Here is a 12,554-nt window from a genome sequence, read left to right on the forward strand (position 1 = left end):
ACAGAGAATAATTCTGCTGAAAAATGTGGTTAAATATTTATCTGAAAAGAGTAATCTTGAAGAAAATTTTCAGACATTTCAAATAAATGTATCCGTTCGAATTAAAGGTGAGGAACAAAAAGACAGTAAATTGGTCACGGAAGATGTCGAAATCTGTGGTTTTGATGTGTTAGGAAATGGCCTAGAGAAGAACAGAGACAACAACTTCTACATAAAAGATATTTCTGAGGTAGGAGGATTAATGAAAGATCCAATGTCAATCAATCATGAACAGACTGAAAGTGTAGGAACAAAAAATAATCTTATAGAAACTGAGGAGTGTGAATCTGGAGTGGAAGATCAGGTTGCTATTTGTGACCAGCATTGGAGATCAAGAGTGAATCAGACAAACAAAAATAAAGAAGCTAAGAGTTCCAATATAGATAAGCCCATTTTTTAGCAAGATGAAACAGTTATGCCGAATGATATCTTTGAGACGTTACAACAATGCTTTGAGTCTTTGCTTAAAGAGGGTGAAAGTGACATGAAAAGTAATTCTGAAGAAGAAGTTGAAATTACAGTTTGTGAAGATGGACAAAATGATGCTCAAAAGGATATTCATGGGCAACCTGACTAAAACTGTGTTTATGAGTCTGCGCAGCGCATTGGGAGCAGGCGCAACGCATAGGTGCAGTGCGGTGCACTGGGCCTCCCGCCTTCGTGTTATGTTTTTATGGGCGCGGCGCACTGGGTGTGTGCGCGACGCACACAGCTAGGAAGCCTGAGAATTGCCCAGATTCACTCCAATTGCCCAAAAATGCATGAATTTGCCTGGGGACAAATGTTTGAGGATCACATTGAGCTTATTAATCGACCAGGGACCTCAAAACTCTAAGAATCGCCTCTAACTTGCGTCAGATACTCAATCACTCTGCTCGCTTCGCTTCGATTTAGGATTCGTAGACTTATTGGATCAGGAGCACGAATTACAATCATATTACAATGGCTAGAAAGTATGGAATTCAAGGCAGCGACTCTTCATGTTATAATTATGGTAATGGAGGCGGCCTTGAATGACACACATTTCTCTCTTTGGTTGCAGAAATGGCCCTTTTAATACCTGTGGAAACAGGTCATGCTGGTCCACCTAAACCTCTGCAGTACTTGGATACACATCGGCCATGGTTAAGTTTGTATGGAACAAGAGTTCGACCAGTTCCTGCTTTTGGAAGCTTGAGCAATAAGCCTGCTTCTGACCCAGCTCTAATACACCAGATTTTACCCGATGAGCTGCTTTTTGAGGTTTTTGCACGTATGACACCTTACACTTTAGGAAGGGCAGCATGTGTATGTCAAAAATGGCGCTATGCCCTTCGGACCCCTTGTCTTTGGCGCAATGCATGCATTAATACCTGGCAACTTTCTGGACTAGAAGAAATTATAAGATTCTAAAAACTGATTTTGGAGGCTCTTGGCGTAAAATGTGGCTTCATCGTCCTAGGCTTTGTTTTGATGGACTGTATGTTAGTCGAAACACCTATATTCGTGTCAGAATTGCAGAACGGAAAACCACCAATCCAGTGCATTTTTTATTGATTGGAAGATCATTGGAATTACAGCTGCCAGAAAAGACAGATGTAATCAGTATCACAAATGAAAAAATGAAATCATCAAATGTTCAAGTTCCATGGCAGAAAATATTTTTACTAAAGAGTTATAGTAGATCTTAAGGTATGCTACTATCGCTCTGTGCGTTTTTTCCCCAGTGGTAAATTCTTGTACAAGAACTCATCTTAGAAGGTGAAGGATATTGCAAAAGCTATGCATGGATGGGCATCAAAAGCTGAGTCTGTCTTTGGCGGTCGCTACACAATGATAAAGGATCAGGTTGAGGTAGCCATTTTGTACCCAGTTTTACGACCTACTATCCTAAGAATCCGTCTAAGATTAAGAGGTACGACTATTGGTGCAAACAATCGGTTGGATCTTGTCTCTCTTGTGACTAGTGGCATCGGAGAGAATGAAGTTAATGTTGAAGAAGAGTGCTGAACTTAGAAGGATGTAGGAGTTTGGAGAAGCTCCCCGAAGGTTTCCGTCTTCTACTGTTTTTGGAGGACTTGAACTTAGCAGATTGTGAAAAGCTTGGAGAATTATGTAATGACTTCCCTTGCCTCTCATCATTGCGAATTTTGTACCTGGATAACTGTCGTTGTTTAAAGAAGCTCCCTGAAGATTTTGATCGCCTCGTCGCATTGCAACAACTATACTTGTGTGGCTGTAAGTGCTTGGAAAACCTCCCTGAAAATTTCTATTGCCTCCCCTCTTTGGAAACATTGCATCTACATGATTGCCCCATGTTGGAAGGGAAATGTATGGACCACCTGATAAAGATAAACAAATTACAACATTTGTATATTCAAAGAAGCCCATTGTTGCTGAAGAGATGGGCAGAAATTCAAAGAGAAGGCGATCAATTATGGCCTTTTACAGTTCATACAGGGCAGGCTTTGTCAGAAGAGGAGGCGACCAATATGCAAAAGAAATTTTTATCGGATTTAGACGGCCTTCTCACTCCTGGAAAAGGGAACCCGTTCCATCTATCTAATTGTCCTCCAAACACCTCCATACTTATTATGTTCGATAACCGTGCAATTTTCAATTCTGACCACCCTTGGCCTCTAATTGAGGAGACGTTAAATGACATCCAAATAAAATTTGAAATTGTTTATATTGGCAAGCATTTTGACAAGTTGCCTATGCAAGTTGAAAACAAAATATTGTGTTATGCTCCTTTTAACTCGCAGATCATGGCATTGATTGGTAATTTGCATAGAGAATCACAATTAAAGATAGTGCCACCCTCAAAGGGAGATTCAAATGATTGGGACGAGGACGGTAACATAATTTATAGGCAATGGAGTGCTATGATTGTGGGATACGGTGGAGGAGTATCTACTGCCTTATATTGAGCAGGCTCTCAACGAACATGTAGAAGAAATCATTGTCAATGCATTGAAATGTTTGGCATTTCTTTCAAAAGAAAAATCACTCAGGAAAGGATTGTTTCTTGATGCGGTTCAGCGGGCTACTCCTCTACTTTGTCATCCAAGCCAATGGGTTAGGAATTCAGCTGTTACATTTATTGCAGCAAGCAGTGGGGAGTTACACCCAGTTGATTCTCATGTCTATTACAGGTGGAGTGTCGGCATTCTTATGGCAATCAAATTCATGTCACCGATGGATTTTTGGCAAAGTCTTCATTCAAAGGCGCGTTTATTGAAAGGTTGGTTTTCATTCAAATGACAAATGCCGAGCGCACTGAAGCTGAGAAATAGCAGATCGCAGTGGATTGTCCAAGGACTGTGCCAGATGTTACTTTCGTTCAGCAAGTAGACATGCAAGCATCCCTCTCATTGTTATATATGCTCTTACATCTGGCATAGCAGGCTATATTTCTGCTGGAAATGGCGGTTCCCTTTATTCAAGGCGGAATTTTAGTTTAAAGGCTATTTTTATTAAAAAATTAGTTTTATTCAAAAGGCCCAGGTAAATGAAAAGCGAATAGTCACAGATTGAAACACCTACATTTAAAACAAAAACACTTGTCATAGCAGAGAAACATGAACCGACGGTCTATTTTTAACTGCAGTTACAAATCAAAAGGATTTACATCTACAGATGCCACCTCTCCATTGGTCATCAGAGATTTTCAAATGAATAATGTAACGCTACTCTGTCCCTAGCACAGATGGACAACTCTTTTCCTATCTTCTTCGATTGGTTTTCCAGCGCCCTACTCCCAATCGATCTATTTTCTCATTCTTGAGTCTATTTATTGTATGAAAATTATGTGTAAATGGTCATGAGTTATGAGAAGAAGTGTGGGAAGAAAAAACCCAGCACTATCACTGTACAGTTTTGACAGAGAAATAATTAAATGGTGCAGCTCTGATTTATAAGATCCTTGCGGTATGAGTTTTGGCAATGTGTTTTCTCTCTGTTTCATATGTATCATGTGTTGTTTTCCAGTCCATTCATGATTGTTTCCAGCTGAATACTTTCAAGTGAGAAAGGTAGAATTCAGTCAGTGCTCCGCCTTGAGGAAGTGTTTAGATTTTTATGTTTTTTCTTCTGCCTGGAAAGGATTCATACATTAATGCCCTTTTCAGCTTTCTTAAACAGTCTTTCACCTCATTTAATTTCAATTCGATTGCTAAAATCTCATGCTTATCTCGCCTTATGAAATATCCTATGCCTTTAGTTAAATCTCTGTTCATGCTGTCCTTGTCCCATACAGCCCAACAACTTAGTCATTAAATCAAATATCCCTCATTCAAATTCATTTACTAGCCTAAAATCAGTTATCATTTAAGTCATCTCGGACTCTATTGATTATTTTAACGAGATTGACTGGAGAGAGCCCTCTCCTGTCCTCGTAGGGCTAGCTACGAGGCTGAGCTTGGTTTGATGTTGCCTCGAATTTTGCCTTCTTTCAGCCTAAGGTAGATTCGAGCGCTAACATAGTGGCGACTCCACTGGGGACGAAAATGGTTTGCTTGAATATTGTTTTGCCCCAGTACATATCTCAAGTCCAAAGCTGATTGTTGATGGTGAACAACGATCAGACATAAGAAGACAGCTGAAATCATTCACCTGGCGACTCCTTTCACTGAAGAATCCAGCAACCAGTGCTTCATGGTGACTCCACTGCAGAGAGGTCAGTAGCTTTGACATTTTTAAGATGGATCGGATTGCAAGAAGATACGCTCCCATGAGCCGAGAGCACATCCCAGGTTTTCCAAATAAAATGCCCAAGGTAGATTGGTCAAAGAATTTGCCTGTGTTCAGAAATGTGGAAGGTAATGATGCTGCTCTTCATCTGGTGAAATTTCACATTCATGTGCATAGGTTAAAGATCAATTTTCCTGAAGACTGTTTGATGAAAGTGTTTATGGCTACCCTGGAAGACGAAGCCCGATCTTGGTATGAAAGTTTGCCACCTGCTTCTATTTATTGTTTAAAGGATTTTCATGGAATATTCTTTGAAAGGTACAAAGAATCATATCCATCCTTGACTTTAGTTCAGAATTGTTGTAGCCATGTTCATAGTTTTATTGAGAGCCTTGAAAAATACTATGAGGATGATAATTTTATGGATGATGAGATCATGGAAGCATTGTATGAAAATCCGTTTCAGCAGTCTACAGAACTCTTAGAGGAAACTTTGCAACAGGATCAAAATTAGCAGGTTGAAGAGCTCCATATGGCTGAAGGTGATGAAAGAAAAAGTGTCGGTTCAAATCAGTCAATAGAAGAAGACGGCATGCAAGTAAGTTCAGTCCTAATTTCAGAATGTGATAATGTCAGGATAGCTATTGCAGTTCCAGATTCAGATTGTGATGACCAAGAATGCCTAGTACGGAATCCTATGAAAGAGGACTTTTCTGTTGAAACCATTTGGGATGCAGAAGACACAGTTATGGATCTAAATGTTCTCAGTTCATTAGAATATAGCCTTCATGAGGAGGTAATCCAGTCAGTGTATGAAAAACAAGATCGGACCTTCATTCAATACATTCACACCACAGAAGATCAAAACATTCAGGATTTCCATTCAGATTCCTCTTCATATGTTTCATGTGTTGAAATGTTTTTCCAAGAAGATATCTGCTCATCTACCTGTTCAGAGTTTTTTGAAGCCCATGAGCATACTTTTACTGAAGCACATGATGAAGGAAGATTAGAATTTGAAGCAAAGGACACCTTGTTTCTTCAGCAGGAAGAAAATCTTCATGTTTTTCACGATCCAATGGCAGATTTATTGCAGTCAGCAGTGAAGGTGATTATTGCAGTATTCGGTGATGAAGGAGATCATGGTAAATTAGCTTTCTGGAGACCCAGTTACAAGCATCCACTGTTGACCAGAAGATCTGATAGGAAGAATCAGTCAAGAAGCCATCTTCTTGATTGGTTGCATTGGCATTTTGATATAGTTTGAGGATATATTGTCTTGTAAGAAACACAGGTGGCCATGTACTGCCACCAAGCTTTAAGTTTTAAGTCCAGGTCTTTGCCATTTTGAGTTAGTTTGTTAGAGTCAAGTTTTTTAGTCATTTCAGTTTGCATTGAGTCAGTTTTAGTCAATAAATTGAGTCATGTTGGTTTGTCGGAATAATGGACTCCATAGCCCAATGGACGAAGGCACTGTCTGCTCTCCCAAAGATCTGTTGTTCTTGGTGTTTGGTCATTTTAGTGTATTCTAAATTGCTATTTAAAATGTCAATCCGGGATTCATAAACTGATGAAGTGAAGTGCACTGTATGTGCAAGATAACCGTTTTCTTAGTCTTTTGTCGTTTTTGAGTTTTTTTTAGTTTGTTTTTGGGTTTATCTTCTGTGGATTCCCTAGTGTGAGATGGCGAAATTGAAAGTTAAGTATGGATGGTAATGGTGAATTCTACAATGGTTTTCCAAACTTTAAAAGTTCTCAAAAAGAAGGTTTTAAACTGACTGTAATGAAATCAATTCTCAAAAGGAAGTAAATGTACCAAAATAGTGAACTAGTGACAATGGCCCAGTATCCTTGCTGCTGTATGAAAAAGAAAATAAAAACTGAACTTAAAGCAACTCAAAGACTGAAAGCAAAGAAAACTAAATCACACTACTTCAACCCACCCTCTGACCCTTCACCTTTCGACTCGCTCCGGCTATAGGAAGTAATCATAAACAAGCTGAGTAATATGATATCTAAATTGCAGGAAATTAAATTGCATAAAAGGAAACTAAGATTTAATTACTCATTCATATTTCAATTCTTGAAAATGACATAAGTAATTCAATCTCTATCTTGCAGGAAAGCAAACTAAATCATACAACAACAAGTAATATTCTGATTCCTTACTAATTGAGTCGCTTGGCTATAGAAAAGAAATCATAAACATATGAGTAATATGATGTCTAAGTAGCAGAAAAGGAAATAAGCAAAACAAAACTTGAAAGAAATGACAATGCTGGAATTAAACTCAAGAAATGAAAATCAACAGAAAGGACATGATGATCTCATGTCAGTAGTTATCAAAAATATGTAAAATTGCTCGGGCTTCCTACAAAAACCTGTAAAAGAAGCACTGATCAGCTAACAGTAAAAAAACATAAAGGAAATATGGACAGCAATGAACATCAGAACAGCGCAATATATATACATACAATGATTATAAAAATAGTAAATGAAAGCAAGTAAGAAACTATACAAAGCTTTGGTGTACAGGGGCCCTCTGCAACCTCGGCCAGTCAATCACTTAGTCACAAATTGAATTCAGGAATGCTGTCTTCTCATATATTTAAAGTGCAGTAATAAAACAAAGTAATGCACAGTACAGTGGGCTGATAACAATAGTCAAAATTACATCTCTAAAGCTAACTATCCAGCGTATATCAACGCGTTATTTATAAGTGAAAGTGCTGCAACTAATTCCTAGATTTTATGCTGCCAAGAGACAAGTAAATCTCCTTGGCCTGAGATCTAGCATTATGGTCATCATGACAGTTGAATCCATGGAGTGGTGGCTGCTCGATTCAGTTCACGGGCTACAGGTGTGCCAGTACCTCCGGAAACTAAGGATCGTGCCATGCAAACCTTCACGTGGGCAAAACAGAGTCGTGCCACTGCAAAACTCCTCGTTTGGCCCTTCCTTTGACCGTCGTTGACCACGACCGTTTATGAGTGATTTGGCTGAACTGAGGGGACACACTCCATGTACACGTCACTTGCAGCTTGCCCATGTGGCCGGTTTCTCCATTGGACACCTGTAACATAGCCTTTAACAAAATGGCTGCGGAAACTTGGGCTGGCTGCGGAAAGTGACAAGTTTCCGCAGCTGTTTGAACAAAAATCTAAATCAAACAACAGTCATAAACATAGTTAGGAAACCATTTCATAAGCTCTTTTTAGACTAATATGCAATGATTTGACAGCTTGGTGGATGAAGTAAATGGAAAAAGAAGGCTGAAAGGGTATATAGGGAAGTGCAGGTTTGGGACTCAACATACCCCCACTGTGAAGGTGTTGCATGTCCTCATGCAACCAAAATTTAGTCATTCCCCTCTAATCCATATGTTCTGATGCTTCTGCTAGGACATCTAGCCCTCTTTTCTTCTTCTTTGGTGCTACCACCATCCTTGGTTTCCTTATTAGACATCTGAATTTGAGATTGATCAATGCTCTGCTCAACTTTTTGCACTTTTTCTTCAGTTTCTTGTTTTTCTTTTGCCATAGTCCCAAATGGAGCATAGTGTTATCATGAATAATTTTATCTACTTTGCTATGCTCTTTGAGTGCTTCATTTTCCTACTTGATATGCCTGTTTAGGACCTCTAATTCAAATACCTCCTGCTTTAAGGACTGAACTTGTGCATCTAGTGGCAGAGTGGTACTCAGACCTGCAGCTGATTTTTCTAATGATTCCAAGTAGTCATATACCTCCTGTTGATTGGGATCTACTTCAGGTGTCTTTCTTGGACTGAGTTCAAAATCTGGTGGAGGAGGAGGACTGCTCTCTAGCTTTGGCCGAGAAGGGCTTTCATCATGTGGAGGACTAGTTTCAATGCTTGGCTGAGGACGAGGTGGACTATGGCCAACTGGAGTTTTCTCAGGTGTCTCTCCACCCAAGTCGATGAAGTGGGGCTATTTTATTTTTGTTTTACTCCCCTTTTCTCTTAGCCTTGTGCTTCTCCTTAAGTATGGTGGACTAGTACTCTTTTCTTGTATACTCTGTTTCCCTTTTTCTTTTTCTTTGCTATAGCAGCCTGAAGATGTACTAATCTTTCTAACAGTGGTTGATAATCCTCCTCTATGGATGGCTTAGGTGATTGGTAGACTTCTTGGATGGTCCTTTTGCCTTTATCTTTCCTCTGTTTCTTGTCTTTAGTTATGTTTTCTTCTTCTTTTTGACCAACTTTTTGAGTTTCTGTAGTAGGGGAGTCCTGGACTATGGTGCTCTTTTCTCTTCTCCTACTTTTTCTTGGTGTCTTTGGTGTACTACTTTCAGAGGGATCAGATGGCTCTTGGAAGTAGTTTCTTATCAAGAATTGTTCCCAGGTATCTTTGTTTTTCTTTAGTTGGTCTTCAATAAGAATTTTTATAAGTCCATGATTATATAGATGAGGTTATATATTGCCTATGTGTTTTTGGACTGTAATACTCATCTTCTTCAAACTCAACAGTAAGAAATAAGGCAAATTAAGAGTCTGATTCTCTAAGAAATTCATCAACAGTCTAGCATGGTACATGTACATCGAACCAAAGCGTCCTTCACAAGTGACAAATTTTTTGGATAACTAACAGCAGACTGGCCCATTCTTCCTTCAATGCATGAACAATAATTCCTTTAGTAAACACAGTGGTGTCCATACCTGGGTTTCTTAGCATAATTCTCCATGCCTGTTCATCCATGCTTTTGATTTTGAACCATCGCTCACCTTCCTGGGGTAAGCCTGTGGCAGCTGCAACTGTTGTTTCGGTCACCGTGAACTTTAAATCTCCAATCTCCACCATTTGACCATCGAAAGACCATGCAAAGGCCTTGGTTACCTCTTTGTTATAGCCTTTAAACTTTTGGATGAAGCGTAACCATTTGGCTTTCTTCAGAAAATCCTTTGCTTGAGGGTAACCTTCTGGATATTTCGGTCCTTCTGGCTCTGCCCTTAGTAGTTTTCCCATTCCTTTCTCTGTTTTGAATTCCAAATGAGGATGCAATTGCGTATGATGATTTAGCAGAGGGAAGGTAGCTCGGTTGCAGGGTTTATGGTAAAATGCAGTGGCTGCAATTGGTAGCAGGTAACGGGAATGCTTCAAATTATAGGCGAAACAGAGGATAAGCAATCGCAAATAAGCTCACAAATTGAAATGCGTGTATATGAAAAGGAAGACCTTTAATGAAATGGTAAGTGAACGAAGTGGAGGCGAGATCTTTTTTTGAATTAACGGCTGCGTACGGGAGATCACACGTTTTGATAGATGGCTACGGAAAATGCGGTGGAGAGTAGCCGTAAAGGGATTGGTCACATCTTATGAGCGCAGGTGGCAAATGAAAGTGTAGTCAACTTGAGTTTAAACCCAAAAATCCATCATGAGACCGTTAAGAAATGAATGCATGGTGTATGGAGTAATATCGTGGAATAGGAGTGGGTAATGGAGCTATCATATCGAATCATTGCACATAGTAGAACTTTTTATGGTTTGATAACTATGCATATCATGAATTTAATTGCTATTTGATAAGAATTTTTGCTCATACCTTTGGAAACTTTGTCATTTCTTGCTCATAGCTTTTAACCAACTGTTCTTTCTTGATGTCTTGGAGATGCTCCATGGCTTCATGGCATTTGCTCACTTACACCTGCATTTTCATGATTTTTGTACTAACATTTTGACTGTGAATTTGAAAAAATAGAGTGGTGGTAGCTGCAGAAATCATTTCTGGCTGCGGAAACTATTTCTGGCTACGGAAACTGTTTTCAGCTGCGGAAACTGGGACAGCACCCACTTAGCTGAACAAAGATAGTTAGAAAAGAACTAACTGAGTGAAAATAGTCCTGAAAGGAACTTTTATTGATGAAATGAAAATGAAATGAGTGGAATGGAGTGAAAATGAAGCGGAGTGAAGTGAAGCGAAAATGTGAATGAGATGGAGATGGAGTGGAATGGCAAATGAGGTGGAGTGAAGATGGAAAAAGAAGGAGAGGAGATTTTTTTTTTGGAAAATATAGAGTGTCAGGTGTCCCTGATTTTCACTCTATATTTTCTGTATAAGACTGCCAATCTATGATTGGTTTTCAGGCTTATACAAATATATATATATATATATATATATATATATATATATATATATATATAGATATATATATATATATTTATTTATTTATTTATTTATTTATTTATTTATGTTTAACTGAAAGAAACAAAGGCTAGGCTGGTGGGGAAGAAGGATTCTTCTCCACCAGCCTTATTGTAGAATTCTCTTGGAACATCTTGACAAATTCTTCTTTTGAGAGTGGCTTATGATAAATTTTCAATCGGTGGCCATTCACAATAAGAGGAATCTGAAATTCATCAATGGTTTTGATTCTTACCACTCCATTGTTAAAGACTTTGTCAATTTCATATGGCCCAAGCCAATGGGTCTGAAATTTACCTTTGAAGTCTTTGAACTTGGAATCAAACAGTAACGCCCAATCTCCCTCTTGAAACTTTCTCTCTTTGATGTATCTGTCATGCCACTTAGCTCTTTGATGTTGAACTAGATCAGTCCTTAAAATTGCTTCTTGTCTGATCTCATCTAGCTCATTCAGCTGCTCCATTCTGTGCTTTTGGGCTTCTGATAGATTCATCCCCAACTGGACTGCCATCTTGAAAGTCTTGACTTGAAACTCAATGGGGAGCATGACTTCTTTCCCATAAACAAGTTCATAGGGAGAATGTCCTGTTGTATTCCTCCATGTAGTTCTGTAGGCCCATAAGGCTTCAGGAAGCCTTTCTGCCCAATCTCTTCTGTGTAGATGAACAGTTTTGGTGATGATGCTCTCAAGAACTTTGTTTGTAGACTCCACTTGGCCATTTGCTTGCGAATGGTAAGGAGTAGATTTTCTGTGCTTGATTTTGTATTCTTCCATCAGCTTCTCCATCAAGTTAGATGTAAATTGACTTCCCTAATCTGTCACAATTTCTCTTGGGACACCAAAATGAGTACAAATATCCTCAAAAAGAAATTGAGCAACTGAAGTTTCAGTGGCAGAAGGCAATGCTTTGGCTTCTACCCATTTAGTGACATAATCAGTGCATACCAATATATACTTTTTCTGTTTAGATGGTGGATTAATGGGTCCAATGAAATCTAAAGCCCATTTTTCAAAGGGTTCGATGAGTACCTGTGGTTGTAATGGCATTTCATTTGAAAGAGTCGGTCTCCCAACTCTTTGGCAGCTGTCACACCTTCTGACATATTTTTTTGCATATTTGAAAAGGGAAGGCCAATAATATCCTAAAGAAAGGATTTTATAGGCCATCCTTTTGTCAACAAAGTGTCCACCGCATGGTTCATCATGACATGCCTTGAGGATGTCAGGGATTTCATCTTCCCGAACACATCTTCTGATCACACAATCTAGCCCTGTTTTAAACAATTCATTAGAAATCCATGAATAATTTGAACTCTCCTGAATAATTCTTCTTTTTTCACTAGGAAATAAATGTGGAGATAGATTTCCTGTAACCAAATAGTTAGCAATATCTGCATACCAAGGAGTCTTAGTAGTTACTGCAAATAAATACTCACCTGGAAACTTATCCTCTACAGGAGAATCTTCATTAGTATTTTGGATTCTAGACAAGAAATCAGCTACTGTATTTTGTTTCCCTGGTCTATCCAACACAGTAATATTGAATTCTTGTAAAAGTAAGAGCCATCTTGTAACTCTGCCATTAGTAACAGGTTTGTTCATTAATATCTAATTGCAGAATGATCAGTATGGACAAAAGTTTCATAGCCTGTTATATAATGTCTAAACTTATTGATTGCA

The 12,554-nt window shown here is 38.8% G+C and overlaps 1 pseudogene; it reads left to right on the plus strand.

Annotated features, from left to right (window-relative positions):
* Positions 1-1,083: 1,083 nt before the first annotated feature.
* On the plus strand, positions 1,084-2,028 carry LOC149209020 (F-box protein 7 pseudogene; annotated as a pseudogene).
* Positions 2,029-12,554: the final 10,526 nt, after the last annotated feature.

Source organism: Pinus tabuliformis, chromosome 1_2, assembly GCF_031772625.1.
Source record: "Pinus tabuliformis cultivar Carrire ecotype Pingquan chromosome 1_2, CPIR1, whole genome shotgun sequence".
In the NCBI taxonomy this organism is placed as follows: Eukaryota; Viridiplantae; Streptophyta; class Pinopsida; order Pinales; family Pinaceae; genus Pinus; species Pinus tabuliformis.